Below are 23,460 nucleotides of genomic sequence, written 5' to 3'. Positions count from 1 at the left end.
CAACAACAATAATAACAGCTCCGAACAAAAGAACAAAAGAACAAGAGGATGTATGTCTTTGTGTTCCTGTGTGTAAAAATGAAATAGATGAACTTTTTTTTTTTACAAAGGAAGCAGCTCAAGGCAAAAGACAAAAACAAAAACAAAAATAACAGCTCTGAACAAAAGAACAAAAGAACAAGAGGCCAAAACAGAGGTTGACATTACCTATACTTACGGATAGTCAATTACCGTGTATCTATTGAACAGTACCACCATGACAACCACCACCACCATCACCACCATCACCATCTTCACCATCCCACTTCATCAACAAAAACAACAACACCTTTCCCTTCCTCTTTCCTTCTCTTTTTCAGCCCATTATCATCAAAACTCTACCCTCTTCTTTCTCAACAACATACAAAACCACAAGGACGATAGCGATAACACAATGTAAGAGAAGAATTAACGCACAAAGCTCTTCAAAACGCGACCGAGTTAGTGAATGCTTCCTCGTTAACCTCAAGCACAACCTCTCTTAGCCGCATACTTAGGTTGGTTTTATAAGGCACTTTCGCTTCTAACATCAACTATTTATGAGGGTCAAAGAGGGAGGCAATTGAGTTCTTATGTGTGTTTCTTTAGGTTCATGGTACAGATGAAGGGACAAACTACCACCAGGGTCTAAAAACTACTCCTGGAAATGCCCCAAAATCGTGGGAAAGCCTTGTCAAATAGGCGAACTTAAGCGACAAATTGTTTAGTAATGCGGCCCTCAGTAAGTTTGGGACGAAAATGAAATCCCAGAATAATTGTACTTGGCGAGCATAAAGGAAAATGAGCCCAGCACACGTAATTGGGGCGGAAGATACGTGTTTACCTTTGTCCCGCGGAGGAATACCTGTCTGGGCTTGGACAAAATAATGAGTTGTGTCTGTCTGCCTCCATAAGCCTGTATTATAAGCTTACCTGGAGTTACTAAGCATCTATCTATCTCTATCTATCTCTTTATCTATCTTTTCCTGAATCACTGACTTGGTTTCGTTACATCTTCACCAGTCTTCTGTTTTCTCCCTCTTCTCCTCCTTTTTCTTAGTCTGTCTTCCCGTCTTCATCTCCCTTTCTCCCTCTCGGCTTCCCTTCCCCCCTCCCTCCCTCCCTCGCTCTCTTCCTTCTTCCTCCCCGACGCGAGACGAACAAACAACATTAACATCGCTGATTTTCGTAAACCCAGGTAGAATTCACAAAGGAGGCGCCCGATCATCAGTCTGAGAGGGTCGTTCACCTACCCACCCGACACACCACCTCCCCTCACACCTCCTCGCCTCGCCACGCATACTCAGGGACACGGAGACGCTATCACAACACCCAGGAACACGCATGCACCTCGCCCCTTTCCTGCACTCCGAGGGGATGAAGAGGAAGCGGAGGGTGACACGAACCTAAGCCAGAGTCGGGGCGAGGGTTGGGACGCGGCGAGTTTCAAAAGACAAACGCAGCGGCGGGCGGCTTCCGGTAGAAATTCAAAATATAAACTGAACGTGTATGTGTGTGTGTGTGGCGGCGCCGTCAACCACAATAGCTAACGACGGAGCGGCGGCGGCGGCGGCGGGGAGCCAGATGGAGGCGGCGACGGCGGCGGTGCTGACGATTCTGGTGGTGGTGGTGGTGATGGTGGTGGTGATGGTGGTGGTGTAATGGTGAGGGGAGTCGGTCAATTCAGCTCCTCCTTATCTCCCTGCCGTTCCTCCCCTTCCTCCCCAATTCTCTCCTCCCCCCCTTCCCCCTCTCCTCCCCTTCTTCCGTGTTTACTTTCCTTATGCGAGAGAAAAATATAAGTGTATAGATTCGAACCCCGGGATTAGAGCGGTTCAGAATACTAAAGCAGATATTCCGAACACACACACACACACACACACACACACACACACACACACACACACACACACACACACACACACACTGACAAAATAAATCAGTCTATACACTTATGAAACGACAAATAAAAACAGACTAACACACAGACAGACATACATAATATATGCACACAGAAATAAAAGGAACTCGAGGACAGTGAAAAAGAAGAAAGGGAAGGGAAGAAAATGGAAGGGAAGGGAAGGGAAGGGAAGGGAAGGGAAGGGAAGGGAAGGAAAGAGGAAGTGAAGTGGTGAAGTGATGGGAAGGGAAAGAAAGGGAAGATAAAGGAAGAGAAGGGAAGGAAACGACAAGGGAAGAGGAAACAGAATGGAAGGGAAGGGAAGAGAAGGGAAAAGGCAAAAAAAAGAGGACGCAGCGGTGAAGAGGTGATATGATGGAAAGGGAAAGGAAGGAAAGGGAAGAGAGGAGAAGAAAAGAGAAGAAGGAAGGGAAGGCTGGGTCAAGAAGGGGAAAGGAAGGTGAGGAGAGGGGACGCGGCAGAAAAGAGAAGAGGTGAAATGATGGAAAGGGAAAGGAGAGAAAGGGAAGAGAAGAGAAAAGAAGAAAAGAGAAGAGGGAAGAAAGGGAAGGGAAGGCTGGGGCAAGAAAAGGAAAGGAAGGTAAGGAGAGGGGACGCGGCAGTGAGGAGGTGAAATGAAGGAAAGGGAAAGGAAAGAAAGGGAAGAGAAGAAGAGGGAAGGAAGGGAAGGCAGGGGAAGGCCGGGGCAGTGCGGAGCAAGGCTAATAATCTATGTGGTCCGGAACGTAACCGGACAAACTTAAATGCAAAAATGTTTGTGAACAAAGTTAGGCTCGTTTTTGGCTGTCCTTCAGGGGGGAGGGGAAGGGGGAGAGGAAGGGGGGAAGGGGAGAAGGTGGAAAGGAGAGAAGGAAGAAGGAGGAGAGAGAGAGAGAGAGAGAGAGAGAGAGAGAGAGAGAGAGAGAGAGAGAGAGAGAGAGAGAGAGAGAGAGAGAGAGAGAGAGAGAGAGAGAGAGAGAGAGAGAGAGAGAGAGAGAGAGAGAGAGAGAGAGAGAGAGAGAGAGAGAGAGAGAGAGAGAGAGAGAGAGAGAGAGAGAGAGAGAGAGAGAGAGAGAGAGAGAGAGAGAGAGAGAGAGAGAGAGAGAGAGAGAGAGAGAGAGAGAGAGAGAGAGAGAGAGAGAGAGAGAGAGAGAATGCATACACACTTTAACCAAGCCGTGAAAGGGGAAAAAGGAAAAAAAAAAGACAGGCAACAATAGAAAGTAGCACACAATAGAAGGGAACAACGAAGAGCAAAAGTTGTACTAAAAAAAAAAAAAACGTAAAAAAAAGTGTGAAAGGGAATCGAAATAAAGAAAAGAAGAAGGGAAAAAAAAGGAATAAATAGGGTGCTGGAAGGGTGCCGATATATAGATTCCAGAAAGACAGGAATAAGAGAATGTGGGAAGGAGCTCTGACACTGGAAGAAGGAATTAAGGGCAAAGAAGAATGGGGGAAAGATGATAGAGGAGAAGGAGGAGGAGGAGGAGAAGATGGGAAGTGGAGGAGTGGTAACAATAGAGCAGAAGGAGGAAGAGGAGGAGGAAGAGGAGTAGGAGGGAGAGATGGAAGGAGGAGTAACAGTAATAGTAGAAGAAGGAGAAGGAGAAAGAGGAGGAGTAGGAGGAATAGAAGAAGGAAGAGGAAGAACAGAATAAAAAAAGAAAAAAAAAAAAGAGAATAAAAGAAAAGCTTCATATCCTTGAGTATATGGAGAGGAGAGAGTGTGACAAAGGGGTGAGCGAGGGGAGAGAAAAAAAAGAAAAAAAGAACTCGTGAGAAATAGTTTGGGAGACGATGAAACGCGGAGAGGACAAGAGGACAGGATAAAAGTTCATGGAGGAGAAAGAGGCGATCATAAAGGGAAGATAGGGGAGGGGGGAGGGAAGGGAGGGAGGGAGTGAGAGAGGGAGCTAGCAGGGTCGTGGAGGGTAAGGAGATGAAGACGAGGATGACGAGAACAATGTGAATCTCTCTCTCTCTCTCTCTCTCTCTCTCTCTCTCTCTCCAAACGGAAAGTGAGAGAGAAAAGCCGCGAGGAAAAAAAAAAAAAACTCGGAAGGCAATAAAAGAAGTTAACATACAATAGACCGTAACAACAGAAAGCAAAACCTGTAATGAAAAAAATAAAATAAATAAAGGGGAAAAATATCACGAAAATAAATTGAGGAAATATCACCTCAACCTCAATGGCATCTTCGAGTCACCAATGTAAACAGCAAACAAAAGATGCTGGAGATTCTTGGTGTGTCTGGTCCTTCTTCACACTCGGCATCTACTCGGTTCACATCCATGTAGGCGTCCTCCCTTGCACCCACCTCAAAGTGATGATTGGGTGCCATTATAGCATCTCGGTACACTTGTCACGATACTGGAGACGAGGTTTAGCAAAGAAGCGAGTAATGGGCAAGGAAGAAGACGCAAGGGGAGGAGAGAGGACACAGGCAAATAGGGTAAAGAAAGAGTTATGGGCACGAGAAACGAGAGAAGGAGACATATAACGTAGGATTATTGAGAAAAAGAGAGAGTGGGTATATATTAGGTGAAAGACACGAGGGGAGGAGCGTTATAGGGTAGCATATTTAAGGAGGGGTACAAGTATAACTGGGTAGGCGTCTGGGATGCTGGAAAGGGATGTAGTCATGAAGGGCAGCATAGGTAAGGAAGGGTAAGGAAGTGGGTAGGTGTTTGCAAAGGGAGAGAGACAAGAGTTAACATGAAGGGTAGGATATTTAAAGACTGGTAAAAGTAACTGGGCAGGCTGGAAAGGGATGTAGAGCTCGGCCCGGCGCACCCCACAGACTCGGCTCTCGGCTCTCTCACCCACGCCCTCTCTCGACACCGCCTGGATCCGACGTTATTGGATTTCAACCTAAATCGAAATGGAAGGAGGACACAAAGTGGGGTTCCTATCTGCATCTCCCGCCCAGAAATATGGCCAGTTGAGGCAGAAAATGAAGTTGATCCGGGGCAGGAGACGGAGAAGATGAGGGAGAGGAGAAAAGGAAGAGAGAGGGAAGAGAAGGAGAGAGAGGGAAAGGGAGAAGGATAGAGAATGAACGAGATAAATAAATGGGTAAATGAAGAGGAAAGGAGAGGAAAAAGAAAAGAGGGAAAAGAAGGACAGAGGGAAGGGGAGAAGAATGGAAGATAAACGAGATAAATAAATGTTAAAAAAAGAAGAGACGGAAAAGAATAGAGAGAGAGGAAGGAGAGATAGACGGTTAAAGAAAGAGGGAAGAAGCTGTAATAAAGAGAAAAAAAGAGAGAGAGGAAGAGAGGGAAAGGGATAAGAAGAGAGAGAGAGAGAGAGAGAGAGAGAGAGAGAGAGAGAGAGAGAGAGAGAGAGAGAGAGAGAGAGAGAGAGAGAGAGAGAGAGAGAGAAAAGGGTAAAACATATGGCAAAAAAAAGAGAAGAGGGTGAAAAACAGGGAATAAAGGATAATAAACAGGGAGACAAAGAGAGGAGAATAAAGAGAAAGAGAGAAAGAGAGAGAGAAACGCAACTACATGGAAAATGACAGGTGGTAATAAATATATACATGATGTAAATTCTCTCTCTCTCTCTCTCTCTCTCCAGCTCACGACGCAGGCTTCCCTTTGATCTCTTTAATTTACTTCCGTCTCTCACCTCCTCTTTTATCACGTCTCTCTCGTTATCGCCTCATTTGCACAACTGTTTTTCTCGCGTCTTTCCTCTCCTCGCCTTCTTCTTCTTCGCCGCCGTATAAAAAAAAGTCTTGTTTGCCGCGCCGCTCAAATAATAATAATAATAATAGTGAATGTTCTATCTTTTGCGTTTACATAGATTCAGGTTTCGTTTGGACTATTACGGTCTCTCTCTCTCTCTCGAATCATTTTTATATATGGCTTTTGTTACATACACTTTTTTTTTTTTCATTTGTTTATATATGAATTTCAGTTTTCCTCCACAGGCTCAGAGGGTTAACGTAAGGGAGATGAGCACCGCCGTCAAGCGCAGTCGTATCGTGTGCTCCCAAATTTAACTTATCTTACTTTTTTCCATACTTTTCCATCTCTTTTATATATTTCTTTTCGTTGTTTATCTTTCAATTCCGTTTCCTTCACCCCCTCTTCCTCCTCCTCCTTCTCCGCTTTCTTCTTCTTGTTCTTGTTCTTCTTGTTGTTCTTCTTTTTTCTTCTTTTTCTACTATCACTACTACTACTACTACTACTTCTCTTTATTTTTTTCTTTTACATATTCTTCTTCCTCCCCCTCCTCCCCCTTCCTCCTCCGTCATTTCTTCCCTTCCTCCCCTTTCCGATGTGCACTTCTGCCTCAGGCCTAAAAAAAATCGTAAAGTTTCAATCGATAGAGAGAATTAATCACGGTCATCTCGAGTCCGGTGCAGCAGGGAGGGAGGGAGGGAGAGAGGGAGAGAGGGAGAGAAGGGAAGGTAGATATATAGAAAGAGGGGAGAGAAAGAGCGGGGAGAGAGGACGAGTTGCCACGAATCTTAGAAAAGAAATCAATACTGCATACAAAGAAGAATTTTAAAACACGTATTCAGTTTTCTTTTTAATTTTCTTCCCAAAAAACCTCATTCGGTAACTGTACTAATTAATTCTCTTGCATTTCTCGACCAACTTACTTAATTACCATCCTCTATATACATGTAACTAAACCCGTGCAGTACTTATCAAAAGTCTAGAGGGGGAAGAAAGTTAATTACAACACAACGTTGAAGGAACGAAACGAAAAGGTAAAGAAGACGCAAGAAAGTGGGATCGGCCGTGGCAGGGGAACTCAAACACTGTCGGAAATATGTGAATCTACCGCCAGACGTGGACAGGCGACGAAGCGGGGCAGAAAATTAAACTGGCCAGTATGAAGGGGAGAAAGGCGGAGGAGGAGGAGGAGGAGGAGGAATGGGAGGAGGAAGAAGGGGAGAAAAAGGAGGCTGAAAGATGGGAGTAATGTGTAATATGCAGGATGAGGAGTAGGTTGGTAAGTTAAAAAGGAAACATGGAAACATGTAATGACAGGCAACAGAAAGCCAGTTGGCTCATTACGAGGTTGCCTGCTGTAGAGCCGTGATCTGCCTGACAGTCACTGGTGTCTGCAGGGCAGTTCAAGACATTTCGGTGCGTATTTTCAGTTTACTCCTGTTGTCCCGAAGTGACGGTCGATGCGATTTTTGAAAGAGTTGATGGTTTCTGCACTTACTACTTCAGCAGGGAGGTGTTCCAATGGCATATGACTCGGTTAGAGAAGAAACTCCTACCAGTGCCTGCGTTGCATCGCCTCGCTTGAATGGGCAGGCCGTTGTTTCTAGTTCTTGAGTTGGTCTGTAGCTCCAAGAGCTTGGAGTGGTCGACGTTACTGAAGTTTTTAGGTACTTGAAGACCTGAATCATACCCCCCCGTAGGCGTCTCTTTTCCAGCGTGAAGAGGTTGAGTCGCCTGAGTCGTTCTTCATACGGCAGGGCTCTCAAGGGTGGAATCATCTTCGTAGCGCGTCGAGGGATTCTTTTTAATAATTCAATGTCTTTTCTGTAATTAGGGGACCAGAATCGTGCCGCATACTCGAGGTGAGGTCTTACCATTGAGGTATATAAGGATAACAGGAGGAGGAGGAGTCGTGCATTGGACGCGGCTAAGAGTAGGCTACCTATACACTGGGACCAGTATACTATAGCTAATGCTTCAGGTACGTTGCTAATAAGAGCACCTGTGTACTGGCACAGGTATGTAGGGACTCTGTAATGACAACGGCGAGTAGTGTTGCGCTGGTAGTCGTCCCTCTGGGGGGGATGTCAATAAAATGTGACAATTTGGCATTCGTTATAATATTCCCAAGTTTACTTTTAGTACATAAATAATCGTCATTAAGATCACTAAGCAAATAAATTTTTTTTTTAAAGGAAACATTGATCTATGAATGTATCAAGAGTAAGAAAAGTTAAGTCATGAGACGCCTTGGGGCGGCGTTAGGGACACCTTTCGATGGCAGACGGGAGTCCAAGTATTGCATAACCCGCCAAGCGTCCTGATCCTTGATGACTGTTCCGAGTGTGAGGCCTTGGGGCGGGGGTAAGGACAGCCTCCAGTGGCAGACGGGAGTCCAAGTATTGCATAACCCGCCAAGCGTCCTGATCCTTGATGACTGTTCCGAGTGTGAGGCCTTGGGGCGGGGGTAAGGACAGCCTCCAGTGGCAGACGGGAGTCCAAGTATTGCATAACCCGCCAAGCGTCCTGATCCTTGATGACTGTTCCGAGTGTGAGGCCTTGGGGCGGGGGTAAGGACAGCCTCCAGTGGCAGACGGAGCTCAAGTATTGCATAACCCGCCAAGCGTCCTGATCCGTGATGACTGTTCCGAGTGTGAGGCCTTGGGGCGGGGGTAAGGACAGCCTCCAGTGGCAGACGGAGCTCAAGTATTGCATAACCCGCCAAGCGTCCTGATCCGTGATGGCCTGTTACCGAGTGTGTGGAAGATCGCCAAAGAGTAATCCTCGGTGCGTGATGGCCTCAGCACATGATGCCACGAGAAGCAATGAAAGCTAATACTGAGGCTTTTCCTGCCACCGCCAGGTGGCCAACATCTCCTGGATGGCCCGGTAAACTGTCAGGGCGTCATTTCTGGGGCCCTGGACGTGGACCAGCCTCCTCGTCGGGTCGTGATCCACCTTCACGTTGTAGCGCGCCAGCAGATTATTTAAGTAGGTGCTCTCGGGACCCAGCAGGGCGCGCACGTATCGGGGCGGCATGTACAGCGTGTAGCGCCACCACTGCTGACGGCGGCGGGCGGCGGCAGCCTTCTTGTCCTGGCGTTCAAACGTGGCCAGCATGTCCCTGATGGCGTTGTGCATTGCCAGGGCATCGTGCTTTGGGCCTCTGACAAGGAGCTGCTTCGTGGTTTTGTCGTAACTGAACTGTGCGCAGCTCTTGGAGCGTAAACTCCTGATGACCTTTATGTCCAGCAGGCGCCGTGCGTAACGTGGCGGCAGGTGATGGGTATACCACCACTCCTGACGGAGAGCCTGGCGAGCCTCCGCGCCCGGCTGCTCCGCCTGAGCTGGCCGAGGCTCGGCAGTAACAATCTCCGGCACGGCAACAGGAACAGCGCCAGGGACGGACGCATCCTCCTCTGCCAGGGCTGGCCAGGCCTCAGGACAAAGGCCACAGACACAGCGCCAGGGAAGGATTCCTCCTCTGCCAGGGCTGGCCGGGCCTCAACAGGAGCAGACTCCTGAAGGGCCACAGACACAGCGCCAGGGACGGATTCCTCCTCTGCCTGGGCTGGCTGGGCCTCAACAGGAGCAGACTCTGAAGGGCCACAGACACAGCGCCAGGAGGACTCCTCCTCCTCTGCCTGGGCTGGCCGGGCCTCAACAGGAGCAGACTCCTGAAGGGCCACAGACACAGCGCCAGGGAAGGATTCCTCCTCCTCTGCCTGGGCTGGCCGGGCCTCAACAGGAGCAGACTCCTGAAGGGCCACAGACACAGCGCCAGGGAGGGATTCCTCCTCCTCTGCCTGGGCTGGCCGGGCCTCAACAGGAGCAGACTCCTGAAGGGCCACAGACACAGCGCCAGGGAGGGATTCATCCTCCTCTGCCTGGGCTGGCCGGGCCTCAACAGGAGCAGACTCCTGAAGGGCCACAGGAACAGCGCCAGGGAGGGACGCTTCCTCCTCTACCTGTGCTTGCCGGGCCTCAACAGGAGCAGACTCCTGAAGGGCCACAGGAACAGCGCCAGGGAGGGACGCTTCCTCCTCTGCCTGGGCTGGCCGGGCCTCAACAGGAGCAGACTCCTGAAGGGCCACAGGAACAGCGCCAGGGAGGGACGCTTCCTCCTCTGCCTGGGCTTGCCGGGCCTCAACAGGAGCAGACTCCTGAAGGGCCACAGACACTTTGCCAGGGAGGGATTCTTCTTCCTCTGCCTGTGCTGGCCGTGCCTCGGCAGGAGCGGCCTCCTGCACGGCCACAGGCACATCTTCGGCAGGAGTGCCTGGGAGAGAAGCCTCCTCCTCTTCCTGGGGTGCTTCCTCCTGGGGCAGTCCGCGCCGCGATCTGCTCCGCCCCAGGAGGAGGCTGCACGCCACCAGGAAGACGAAGAGGAGACCACAGCCTGCGGCCACCTGGAGCCAGAGGGTGAACGCCTCGTGTTCACCGAGGGCCACCTCCATTTGTCGCTGCAGGCAGTCCAAAATTGCCCGTGAATGGATCTGCAGCAACAGACCCTCCAGCAGCCCGCCGGCACCGGGACTGCCGAGGGGCAACAGGCCGCACTCGGCAAAAGGGTCCCTTAGGGGCGCCGGGCGCAGGGGCCCCAGCCACCAGGAGTCGGCCAGGCGGCCGCGCACTTTCCCAACAACGGTGGTCTGGGGCCCGGAGGCCTCCCAGGCCCGCCGCAGCTTGGACACCTCCCTGGTGTCCGGCACGGCGCCGCGTAGCAGCCAGTATAGGGCGAGGCCCATTGCCAGCTGAGCGACGAAAGCGAGTGTTTCCCGCAGTGTTTTCATCGCGATATCAAATACAAAAAGTATTGAAAAGATAACACGGCAGCGTTACAAGCGGAAGGCAGTCGTGGGATGACTGACCTGTTGTGAGGGAGGAGTGGGCAGGAGGGTGAGCCAGGGAATGGTGGTGGTGGTTACGGTGTGCTGACGAGCCTTGAGGTGCAGACCGTGTACTCATGGGAGATGGCTAATGGATTAATAATGATGATGGTAATAATAATGATAATAATAATAATAATAATAATAATAATAATAATAATAATAATAATAATAATAATAATAATAGTAATAATAAAGATAATAATATTAATAGGGAGGAGGAGGAGGAGGAGGAAGGTTGGTAATACTAATACACGAATAAGAATATGAATAGTCGAAGAGACGGAGAAATGATTGATAAAAAAAGAGCAAATATAAGACACACACACACACACACACACACACACACACACACACACACACACGCCTCCCCCCCCTACACACACACATTAGACCTAGCTACTAAAACTCTCCTCACTGAAGGAAAAAAAATCACATCGGATAAAATACTTTCAACACGCTCCTATTATCTCCAACTCCCCCTCCTCCTCCTCCTCCTCCTCCTTCGCAAAGAGGTGATATCAGGTGCGCGGTACATGTTTAATAGGTGGGAGAGAGGGAGAGGGGAAGGGGGAGGGGGAGGCCGTGAAATAGTCAGGCAGATGAGCGAGGAGGAGACGAGCAGGTGGCGGTCTCGAGGGGAGCAGCGAGGTCAGTCCCCCAACCTTTTAGTCGAGGTGAAATTTTAACTACAGCCAGGAAAGTGTCGGTTACGCACCCCTCCTCTCTCCTCCTGTAGGCAGCTGCAGCGAGGGAGGGAGGGAAAGGGAGGGTTGGAGGGAGGATTGGAAGAAGATGGAAGGGAGGGAGGGAGGGTGGTAGCGAGGCAGATATGGTAAGGAATGAAGGAAGCAGAGAGTGGACTGAAGAAAGAAAGGAAGGAGGGAAGGAAGGAAGGATGGATAGATGATGGAGTGAAAGAAAAGTTGGAGAGGAAGGAAGGAAGGAAGGAAGGAAGGATGGATAGATGGTGGACTGAAAGAAAAGTTAGAGAGAAAGGAAGGAAGGAAAGAAGGAAGGAAGGAAGGATAGATGGTGGACTGAAGGAAAAGTTAGAAAGGAAGGAAGGAAGGAAGGACAACCTCTCCAGACAAGAAATAACGATGATACGGTTAATATTACGAATTACATGAAGCCTTTACTCCGACATTGGAAAATAGCGGCGCGGGTCAGACACGAATGAACACGTTTTGGAGCGAACTAAGCCCTCCAGTGGAATGATACCGACTACTGCTGCTGCTGCTGATGATGATGATTTTAATAGAAAGAAATAATAATAATGGAAAAAAATAGAACAAAAACATTTACACCTCACTAAAGACAGCCCATCCCCAAACAGCCACTTCACCCTTCCCCCCACTCTCCTCTCTTCCTCCTCTCCCCCACCCCGCCCACGCCCACGTCCAGGCACCTGAGGCCGTGGGTGGCGGGGCGTGTCAGGTGTGTCCGGGCCCAGGTGAGGCGGCTCCCACGGCACCTTCCACCTCATCCCTAATGAAGAGGCTTACCTGAGATTTTTATGTACACCGACTGAGCTTACCTGTGTGTGTGTGTGTGTGTGTGTGTGTATCAATAGATGTGTTTACTAAGAAGTGTATCATATTAGCTCCCCTTTAAGTACACAAGGCCTTTAAATATGTAAAGGAATAGCATTATCATTTCCCTTTGTGCGTGTTGTGTTTATGTAACCGCACGCCTACACACACACACACACACACACACACACACACACACACACACAGCCTCACCCTAAAACATACACTGCACACAAAGCATAAAACATAAACACACACAAACACACACACATACACAAATAAAAATAAAACAGCAGCGAAATAAACCATTCTCTCTCTCTCTCTCTCTCTCTCTCTCTCTCTCTCTCTCTCTCTCTCTCTCCTCCTTAACACCTTTAAATATCGCCGCGGCAAACATCGAACTCAAAGATGCGTGACAAAAATAATTCCAGGTCGAAGGGCAGCGACGGGGAAGGTTGGACAAAGGGACCTCTTGGACGGCGGCACGAAGGAAGAGGGAAGAGGAGGAGGGAGAGGAGGAGGAGGAGGAGGAAGAGGAGGGAGGGTAGAGGAGATAGGGAGAGTAAGAGTGTTCTGTATGCAAGAAGGAACTCAAAAGAAATTTTACCTCCGCCCTCTCGGCCAAAGCAGTGTTGCCAGTAACTCAGGGTAGCCAAGTCCAAGGTCAATACTCGGAACCCCATACAGATATAGAGGGGTAAGGGGGGAGGAGAGGAGAGGAGAGGAGAGGAGAGGAGAGGAGAGGAGAGGAAAGGAGAGGAAAGGAGAGGAAAGGAGAGAAGAGGAAAGGAAAGGAGAGGAGAGGAGAGGAGGGTAGAATAGGGAATGGAGGAGGAAGGAGGGAAGAATAACAAGCGAGATAAGGAAAAAAGGGAAGAACGAAAGAGATGAAAAAAAGGAGAAGAAAGAAAGCGAACGGAGGAAGAAGGGAAGACAAACTATAACGAGATAAAGAAACAAAGGGAGGAACGAGATAGATGGAAAAAAATGGAGTAGAAAGAAAAGAAACGGAAGGAGGAAGGAGGGAAGAAGAAGAACGTTGGGAGACAAAGAATCAACGAGGAAAGAGCGAAGGAAAAAAAATAAGAAAAAAAGGAAAATTATGAACGAAGGAAGAAGAACAGAACCAGATAAAGAAACAGAGAGACAGAGAGAGGAAGAGATAACGGAGGAAGAATGGAATAAAAACAAAGATCAAAAAAAGAAACAAAGAAGAAAGAATAAAAAAGAAAGGAGGTATAAAGAAAAGTAACAGAAAAAGGAGGAAAAAAAGAGCACAGGGAGATAAAAAGAAACAAAAACAGAGAGAGGGAGAGAAGATAGTGGATAGGAGGGGAGGGAAGGAAGGAGGGAGGGAGAAGGAGAAGAAGAGGAGGAAGGGGGGAATGAAGAATAAAAATGCTGGAATGTTAGCAGGAGACAGAGCAGGAGGGGAATGAAAAAAATATCGGGGAGGAGAGGGATGTAAAACTAGTCCATTGTGGCAACATTGCTCAAGTCTCGCGGTGCTGGGAACACTTGCAGGTGACCCAAGATGTAGTTAATGTATGCAGGCTCCTCCGCTTGGCTCCTCCTCCTCCTCCTCCTCCTCTTCCTTCTTCTCTTCTTACTTTATCCTCTTCCTTCTTCTTACTTTATTCTCTTCCTTTTCGCTTTCTTTCTCCCCACGAGTCTTTTTTTTTTCCTTTGAATTTTCTCTACTTTTTTTATTTCTCTCTTCTTCTCCTTCTCCTTCTCCTCTCTCTCTCCTTATCCTCTCCCTCTCTCTTCTTTATTCTCTTCCTTTTCGCTTTCCTTCTCCCCACGAGTCTTTTTTTTTTTCCTTTGAATTTTCTCTATTTTTTATTTCTCTCTTCTTCTCCTTCTCCTTCTCCTCCTCCTTCTTCTCCTTCTTCTCTTCTTACTTAATCTCCTCTTCCTTTTTGTTTTCTTTCTCCCACGAGTCTTTTCTCCTTTTTTTATTTTCCCTACTTTTTTCTTATTTGTTTTTTTTTCTTAATTTTTCTTTTTTTATACCATATTCTCCTTTTCATACGGTTTCTCCTTCTCCTCCTCCTTCTCCTCCTTCTCATTCTTCTCCTCCTTCTCTTTCGTCTTCCTTTCTTCTACGACTTTTGCTTCCTATCTTCTTCCTTTTCTGACAGTTTCTTCATGTTCGTTACTTCCCCTTTCGTATTTTTTTTTTTACTTCTTCTCGTATTGTTCCTCCTCCTCCTCCTCCTCCTCCTCTTCTTACTTTTTTTCTTATTCATCTTTTCCCTTTCCTCTGCTTTATCTTTTTAACGTCATATCCTCCTTCGTATATTTTCCTCCTCTTCTTCCTTCTTCTCATTTTCTTATTTTCCTTTTCTTTCTCCTCATTGTATTTCTACCATATCTACTACTTGTTCCTCTTTATCCTTTACTTTTATTTCTCTCCTTTTTTTCTATCTACCCTTTTTTTCGATTATTACTTATTTCGTTATTTCTTTCTTTACGCAACGAAATGATCTTCCGTATCAATATCGTTTCGCTCTATTTTTTTTCAAGTTTTCAGCGGCCCTTCAGTTTTGTTCCTTTCTCTCGTTCCTCATTTTTTATCATCTTTTCTTCCTTCTTCTTACTCCTCTCTTTCCTTCGTTCTTTTCTTTCTCTCCTTCCTTTCTGCCTTTTTTAACTTTCTCTCCTTTCTTCCTTGTCCTCCTCAATTTTTCCTCTCTCCCAATTTTTTTTAGGTTCTTCTCAATTCCCTTTTTTTCTTCCTTCGTTTATTTTCTTTTTGCATCGTTGTTCCTGTTTTTTTGTTTGTTTGTTTGTATGTCTCTGGTAATCCTGACTACATTCTGGGCCTTATTTACATTTACGTGTATATTTTTATCGCTTTATTTTCTTTCGACTCATCTTTATCATCTTCTTCCCTGGTATTTGTATCTTTATTTGCATTTTTATTATCCTGCGAATTCTCTCTTCATATCTTTTCTTCTTTTTTTTTCTCTACAGTATTTTTGTCTTTACTTGCTTTATCTTTATGTATTACTTATTCCACTTATGTTTCTCACCTCAATTATCCTTCCTTCTTTCTTTACCTCATCTTTTTTTCCCTCTTTATATATATTAATTTTTCTCACCTAATTCTCGTTCTTTAACCAAACATAATTTTCACATCATTTATCTTCCCTCTTTCTTCCAATACCTCAAAACCGTATCTCCTTTTTTTCCATTATATATATTTTGTTCCTATCTAGTTTCTGTTCCTTTCCCACCTTTAATAATTTTCGAGTATAGTCTCTTTCTGTTTATATTCCCTCGTTTCTTTATCATTGTACACCTTTTTATCAAGTATCCCATTTTTAACCTCCTCTTCTTCCTCCTTATCACCTTGTTGCTTTTCCTCCTCTTCCTCTTGTACTTTCTCCGCGTCTAGTTTTTTATTTTCTCTCTCTCTCTCTCTCTCTCTCTCTCTCTCTCTCTCTCTCTCTCTCTCTCTCTCTCTCTCTTACCTAACAATAACATCCCTATACTTGCTTCCCTTACTTTCTTCAATGTTTTTTTTTCTTTGGTCTCTTTAACGTCATACACTTCCTCTCTCTATCAATCCATACCCTTATATATTTTCATTTCCTTAACTTCTTTACTAACAAACACGCTTCCTTTTTTTTCCGCTTCCTCGGCATTGTTCTTCTTATTCCCTCCAAATTTATCGTCTTTTCTCTTCCTCTCTTCGTTTCTTTCACATCATTCGCTTCTTTTCCTCTCCCCGACTCAGCGCTTCCTCACCATTGTTTCTTGTCTTTATTTCTCTTCGTTTCTTTTAATATAGAACGCTTCCTTTCTTCTTTACCATTTAATCGCTTCCTCCTCGCCACTGTTTTCCTTTCCTCTTCCTTCCCTTATTTCCTTGGTGGCTTCCGTTCTCCCTCTCCCTTCCTTCAACGGGGCAGAAAACTCGTTCGGGTGAGAAATATTTCGATAGGAAGACGAGACCGCGAGAGGCTGTTTTGTTTGTATTATGGAAGAGAACGGAGGCTGTGAGGTGTGTGTGGGGGTGGGGAAGGGGGGGGGTGAGGGATGTGTGTGTAGGGGGGGTGAGGTGCGTGTGTGTGTGTGTGTGTGTGTGTGTGTGTGTGTGTGTGTGTGTGTGTGTGTGTGTGTGTGTGTGTGTTTATATTATATTTTATGCAAATGAGAAGGGAGGGAAGGAGGGAGGGAGGCACAGAGGGGGATAAAGTTAAAGAAACAAAGGAAGGAAGGAAGAAGGGAAAGAAGAAAGAAAGGAAGGAAGAAAGAAGATAATATGGATAGCGTAGGAGAGGTTGAAAGATGTAGGATAAAGAAGGAAGAAAGGAAGAGAAAAAGGAAGGTATAGAAGAACGGAAGGAAGGAAGGAAGGAAGGAAGGAAGAAATAATAGGAGGAAAATAGGATAGACGGGATAATTTGTGAGTGGGAAAATGGAAAACAAAAGAGGAAAAGGAGAAACGAAGGAGTAAAGGAGAAGGAAAATAATAGGGAGATAATCGGAAATGAGAAGCAGATATGGAGGGGAAGAAAAGAGAAGTGGAGGAGGATGTGAGGAAAGGATGAAAGCAGAATTACGAGAATGGAGAAAAAATAGGAAAAAAGAATAGTAAATGAGGATGAAGGATAATGGATGAGGGAGGAGCGTAAAATAAGGGAGAAAACTAGGAAGAGAGGAAGGAAAATAAATGATAACAGAAAATACAGGAAATTAAAGGAAAAAGAAAACAAAAAACACGAAAATAGAGAAGAAGATAATAAAGATACCTAGAGAGAGAGGAAGGAAAATAAATGATGACAGAAAATACAGGAAAATCAAGGAAAAAACAAAACAAAACACAAAAAAAGAGAAGAAGAAAATAATAAAAATGAAGCAACAATATTTTAAAAAGACGTATATTAAAAAAAAGAAAAAAAAGGGGAAACGGCATGAGAAAAATAATCACTAAGCCGAGGAAGTGAAGAAGGGACAAAAACAGGAGGAGGAAAAAGAGGAGGAGGAGGAGGAGGAGGAGGAGGAGGAGGAGGTGAGGAAACCAGGTATTCAGTAATGTCCTTCCTCTGTAGTCCACTCCAGCCAATCAGTCGAGTCTCAAGGGGAGGGGGAGGAGGGAGGGAAGGGAGGAAGAAGGGAAGATGAGGGACAATAAGAAGGGAGGGGGGAGGGGGACGGAGGGTGGGGGGGTTGGGGGTTGGGGGAGGGGGGGGGCAACACCGAGGGGACGCCCGAGGCAATTAATATAAATAAACAGAGACAACTTTCCCTTTCTTTTTTTTCCTCCCCCGAGAGGAGGAAAAAAAAACGATAATGCCGATATGATGAGTGAGCTTAAAGGGACACACGCACACACACACACACACACACACACACGCTACATGCTTTCCATACTTAACTTTCCTTTTCTCCCTTTTATGCTTCTCGTCATCACACTTTTTTCTCCTTTTTTTTCCCTCCTCATTTTCGTATTACTGTATTACTACGCGTGGCCTCCGTGCTCACCTCCTACACACACAAAAAAAAAACACCAAAGAGGCAAAACAAACACAAAACAAAGAATCAGGAGACGGAGGAGAATAATTTGAGTGAAAGAGAAACTACAGGACGGAAGAAAGTGTACCCCTGAGGACCTGTGCCCCTTCAGAAGGACTACCCCGCTAAACGAACATCCTACAAGGTCCTACAAGTAACGCCCAGGATACCCTCTGTCCATCCCGCCCCGCCGCCCGCCCCTCCATCTGTCCGGGGTGAATGCAAGAGCCCCCGGGAGGTTGTGTGTTCCTGGGGGCGGGGGTGTTCGCTAAGAAGGGGTCAGCGGTTATTATCTCAGGGGAGTAAGCTTCCACTCGCTCGGAAAACCCATTAAAATAGAGATTACTTGACTGATGGTCATAGTCCGCCGGAATTTGCATTAATATTGTTCCACATATTGAAAAATTGACCCCCCCTTCCCTTTCCCTCTCCCCTCCCTTCCCTCTGTCCGTACTCCCGTTCCTCTCTTTTTTTTCCCTTTTGGTTTCCGCCCTATTCCTCATTTTTCATCTTCTTTTCTTCCTCCTCCTTACCTCTCTCTTTTTATTACATATTGAACACTTGACACCCCTTCCTCTCCCCCCCTCCCCTCCCTCTGTCCCTACTCCCGGGCCTCTCTTTTTTTTCTCTACCATTTTTTTCCCCTTTTTGGTTTCCTCTCTATTCTTCATTTTTCGCCTTCTTTTCTTTCCCCTCCTTACCTCTTTCTTTCTATTACATATGGATAACTTGACCCGTTCTTCTTTTTTTTTTCTCCCCACTTTTTTTTCCTCTTTTTGGTTTCCTCCTTATTCCTCAATTTTCATCTTCTTTTCTTTCTTTGGTTCTTCTTTTCTTCTGGTTCCTCGTCTCCTGTTTTTTTCAATTTTTATATCATTCCCTTCCCCTCCTCTTCTATTCTTTTTTGTTTTCCCTGCTTAGACTTCCCTCTTTCTCCTCCTTTTTTGTGCTTTTCCTCATCTCACTTTCTTCTCCTTTCCTCCCTCTTTCTCCTCTTTCTCGTATTTTACTCACTTTCTTCCGTCTCTTTCTAACTTCTTTTATCTCATTTTCCTTCTGCTATTTCTCCTCCTTCCCTCCTTCTTTCTTCTCATCCATGGCTTTTTCTCCTCTTTCTCACTCTCTTATACCTCCTCTTCCTTTCTTTCACATCCCTCCTCCTCCTCCTCCTCCTCATAGCCATACTCTTTTTTTCAGCTATTTCTCTTTCTCGTATTCCGTCACCCCCTCCTACTGCGTCTCCGTCATACCATATGTGCCTCGGTGAAGCGCGCCGAACATGCATCATCCGTTCTTCATATTCGAGAGGAGGAAGGGGAGGGAGCGAGAGAGAGGGAGAGGGTGAGAGAGAGGAGAAAAAATATCGCGGGAGTGACCTGCGCTCCACCATTGTTTATTTCAGGCGGACCAACACTTGCCGGCCGGGGAGGGATGGATGGAGGGATGGAGGGGAAGAGGGGAGAGAGGAGGTGGATGGGTGGATGGCCGCAAGACACACACTCGCGACACAAACTAGTTCTTACGCCTCCTCTCCTCTTCCACACAAACTCTGAGGTACACACGTAATTCCACCACTCCTCCTCCTCTTCCACTCTCTCCCTTCTTCCTCCTCTTCCGTAAGCTAGTTCTTAATCCTCCTCCTCTTCCTCCTCCTCTTCCACTCAAACCCCAAGGTACACACGTAATTCCACCACTCCGAGCTCCTCTTCCTCCACTCTCTCCCTTCCTCCTCCTCTTCCGTGGATATCGAAGGGGACGACGAGGAGGACGAAGACGACGACCCCCAAAGACGAAGGAGCGAGGGTCAGAAATTTAGAAAAGAATTGGTATACAAAATTCCCCGGTTGAGACGCTGCCGCCGCCGCCACCGCCCGTCTCTTTTGCATTCCATCAATAATGTAGGAATCGGAATGGCTGGAGGGAGAGACCGAACCAGGACCACGGACCACTAATCATGGAGGAGGAGGAGGAGGAGGAGGAGGGCTAGTGGCTGGATGAGAAGGAGAAGGGGCAAAAAGACGAAGAGGAAAAAGAGGGAATAGAGAAGTTTGGGAATGATGAGGAAGACTGAAGGCCCACAAAGAAGAAAAAGAAATGCATATATAAACAAAATGAAGCAAAGAATAGACAACAAAACACAAACAAAAACAGCACAGCAAACAAACATATGGACCCAGGAACATAACTAAGAAATAAAACCACAAAGAGAAAAAAAAATCAACCACTTTTTACGTCACAACAAACATAAAAATAAATAAAACAACAGAGAAAATCCTTGATAAAATTAACTCTACCTGACGATGGCCCTTAATAAAGACACTACACCTGTACAAACACCTGTCATTACGTTAAAAATTAAGCTCGTACAGGTAACTAGGCAGGTACGTCACTAATATACCTGGGCACTTTTTGCAGGTGAATTGAGTATGAGGAAAGGTGAGGGAGAAGGAAGAGACAGGAATAAGAGGAGGAGGAAGGGGAGGAGGAGGTATGTTAGAGGTGAGGCAAGGGATAGAGATTGCGAAAGGGGAAGGATAGGGAGGTAAGGAAGGAGGGAGGAGGAAAGAAAGCAAAGAGGTGGGGGAGGGGGTAGGAAAGGCAAGCATGAAAGAGGAAGTGTACTGTTTTGTGTAGTTTGGGATCAGTGAAGAGAGGATGCTTAGGAAGGGATTAGCTGTGAAGGGATAGGAAAGGAGGAAGATATGCAAGAAGTGAAGTGTAGTTAGTGATTATGAAGCTTTATGTGATCATTGAAAGTGTGGAAGCTTGGTTCAATCTGTGGTTATGAATAAGGGGATATCAGTGAAGTGTGGGAAAGGAGGAATATGTTTAAGAAGTGAAGTGTATTGAGTGTGTGTATAACTCTGTGATCATTGAAGTGCATTGAAGATCTGCATTTGAGTTGTTTAATGAGATGGAAGACTTAGTTATGAAATGGTTAAGAAGTGTATAGTGTGCTTTTAGTTAGACTTAGTTATAAAATGGTTATGGAGAGTATACTGTACTTTTCTGGGGTTAGATGAAGCCGGCTTAAGAAGGAGAACAGATGAGGGAAAGAGGGAGAAAGAGGAAAAATAGAGCAAAACAGGTGAGAATCAGAAATAAAAGGCAGGGTTTGGGTAGGTCTAAGTGATGTACAGAGGAGGGAGAGGGAGGGAGGGAGACAGAGAGAAGGAGGCAAGGTGATGGAGAAACAGAGGCAGGTAGAGAGGTAGGTCTAGTGAGGTAGGGGAGAACGAACAGACGGACGGATGGGAGAAGAGGAGAAGGAGGGAGGAGGAGGAGGAGTGGGCGCGGGTTCTCTGCTCTCCCGTATACCAGACACGTTCAATGGAGGACTTAGGACAGCAGTTGGCAATTTTCCCATGAATGGAGAATTTTCACAGACTGCCATATAAAACGTAGGCTCTTCCTTGCCTCCAATAAAAAGATATCCAACCTCCTGTTTACCTCCGGGCGGCGACACAGGGGCGCAGGAGACACCGCCCACCGAGGGAGAATTTAGCACCTGGGTAATGAGGTCTTAAGGGCGAATATTGCGGCCTCGGGTAATCGATCAGAGGCTTCTTCATCTCGTTTGTTCCCCTTTACCAATCCGTCGATACGTTTGCCTACCAGAGTGCTCGCCGGGTAAATTAATCTGGGCGCTACCGAGAGCTGCCGCAAGAAACATATCCCCGTGTTCTCCCCGCCGCGCCTCGTCCGCCTGATGGGAAATTAGAAGAAAGAAAAAATATTCGTCTAACACATTCGAGGCAAATACCAATATCGCCCGTCATAACTTTCAGTGTTACAGCAGAGGGAGTTACGCGGGCCTCCAAACGCCTATACAGGGGTCAAGTGGCGTAGTACAGCAGATGAAGAGAAGGTGAGCGGTGTAATTAGTTGTACAGGTGAGCAGGTACTGGTCTGTCTGTCTGTCTTAGTGGTTAGTACAGTGTAAGGGAGATCTGTACTCGAGATGTTTGATGAGAAAGATGACTTAGATAATGGTTATGAAGTGTGTAGTGTGTTGAAGATAAGGACAGTTAAAGAAGGTGAATTGAGAGGGAAAGTAAAGTGTTTATACGTGTTTGTTTACTAATCTCTCTCTCTCTCTCTCTCTCTCTCTCTCTCTCTCTCTCTCTCTCTCTCTCTCTTATTCAATCGCTGACGGATACACACTCCCCCCTCCCCACCTACACACACACACACACACACACACACACACACACACACACACACACATAACAGCGCCACTATAAATAAACACCTGCCCGCTCCACTAACTATATGGGGCTCACCTACCTGCGATATGGGACAAACGTAATCTCTCCCTGCCACCCCCCACTCAGAAATACACCACCACCCCCGCACCCCCCCTGCCCCTGCTGCACACAAACACACACTTATAGATACTTTTTATTCCTCCCCCTCCCTATTTCCGTCCTCCTCCTGCTCCTCGTCCACCTCCTCTTATTCCTCCGTCCATCGCTATTTTTGGGGTCAGGTCACTCCCTCCCCCTTTGAATGAATACGGCGTTACTATTTCTTTCTCCCAGCGTGGCCGAGGCTATTCCTGCCCCCTGCGTGATGTCAAGTGTCACTCAGATGGGCCGAGCATGACGTCAAGGGAGTAATTTTACGGAGAAATTCAATGATGGGATTTATTTTCTACTCCCGCCGTGACATGCATTCTCCGTACCAAAACAAAGGAGGTTAATGGAGTTTGCGGGTAACCGGTTATGAGTTGCATTACGTGTTTATGAGACATTTTGAAGGTTCGTTGCGTAGCATTTGGGAGTATAAGTGGATAGGGGGAGGAGGAATTAAGGAGGGCGTGTGTATATCTATATGGGTTAGGTATGTATATTTTTGGAGTTCCTAACGTTTATATCCTCTCTCTATATCTCCGTTTCTATTCTGGGTAAGGGTAGAGAAGGGAAGGGTGATTTGGCCTCGTTTGGGATGTGTGTCAGGTGATGTGTGGCTTGGTGGTGGTGGTAGTGGTGGTGGTGGTGGTGGTTATATTACGCCACAGTACTAAATTGACGGGGTGACGGACAGGTGAAGGGGTGGCGGACAGGTGAAGGGGTGGCAGACAGGTGAAGGGGTGAGGGAGGGGGTGGGGGATGAATGAAATGATGGGTCGTGGTAAGGTGTAATACTTTTTGTTCTCTCTCTCACTCTCACTCTCTCTCTCTCTCTCTCTCTCTCTCTCTCTCTCTCTCCCTATGACTTTTTACCTTTAACATTTACCATCTTTTTGTAGCTAATTCCTCAGTGCGTAAGACTATTTTGCCCTCTACACAGTAATAAGAAACAAGGGAATAACAGATACGCAAGAATAAGATAGAAAAGATGGTGTAAGTAATGACACTATGAGCTCAAATGAAGAGTAAGGAAACAGGTTGGTTAGAATATCAGGATCCTCATAATGCAACACAACAAAGGAGATGAATTGTGGATTGCTAAAAAAGGACGATTTGTATATCTTTCTCTGGCTTATCTCTCTACCTAATCCCTTCTTTTCTCTGTCCGTCTATGTGCCATATTACCAAACACTTCAGCGCCCAAGCACATATATTCAATAAGGCTTTCGTAGGTTTGTGGGCATTTTCAAGGGTAGTTTTATGACCCTGGTGGTAGTGGTAGTTTGACAAAGTTCTCGCACCTTGAATGTAGAGAAACAGCCATGGGGACGCGTTTAACTACTTCTTTGGGGTTTAGAAATGACTGATGAAAGGGAAGGAGGCGTCTATAAGAATACCAGCCAATTAGTCTGTCTGTGTATCTCTTTTGTGTAGGGATGAGTTACAGTCTACGATAAGTGAAAAATCTGTACATGTGCGTGTGTGTGGAGGGTCTGTCTGTCTGTCTGTGTGTGTGCTGAGAGCCTGGGCGCGAGGGAAAGGCGTGGGGG

The sequence above is a fragment of the Eriocheir sinensis genome, chromosome 56, assembly GCF_024679095.1.
Source record: "Eriocheir sinensis breed Jianghai 21 chromosome 56, ASM2467909v1, whole genome shotgun sequence".
NCBI lineage: Eukaryota > Metazoa > Arthropoda > Malacostraca > Decapoda > Varunidae > Eriocheir > Eriocheir sinensis.
This window is presented reverse-complemented; position numbering follows the sequence as displayed.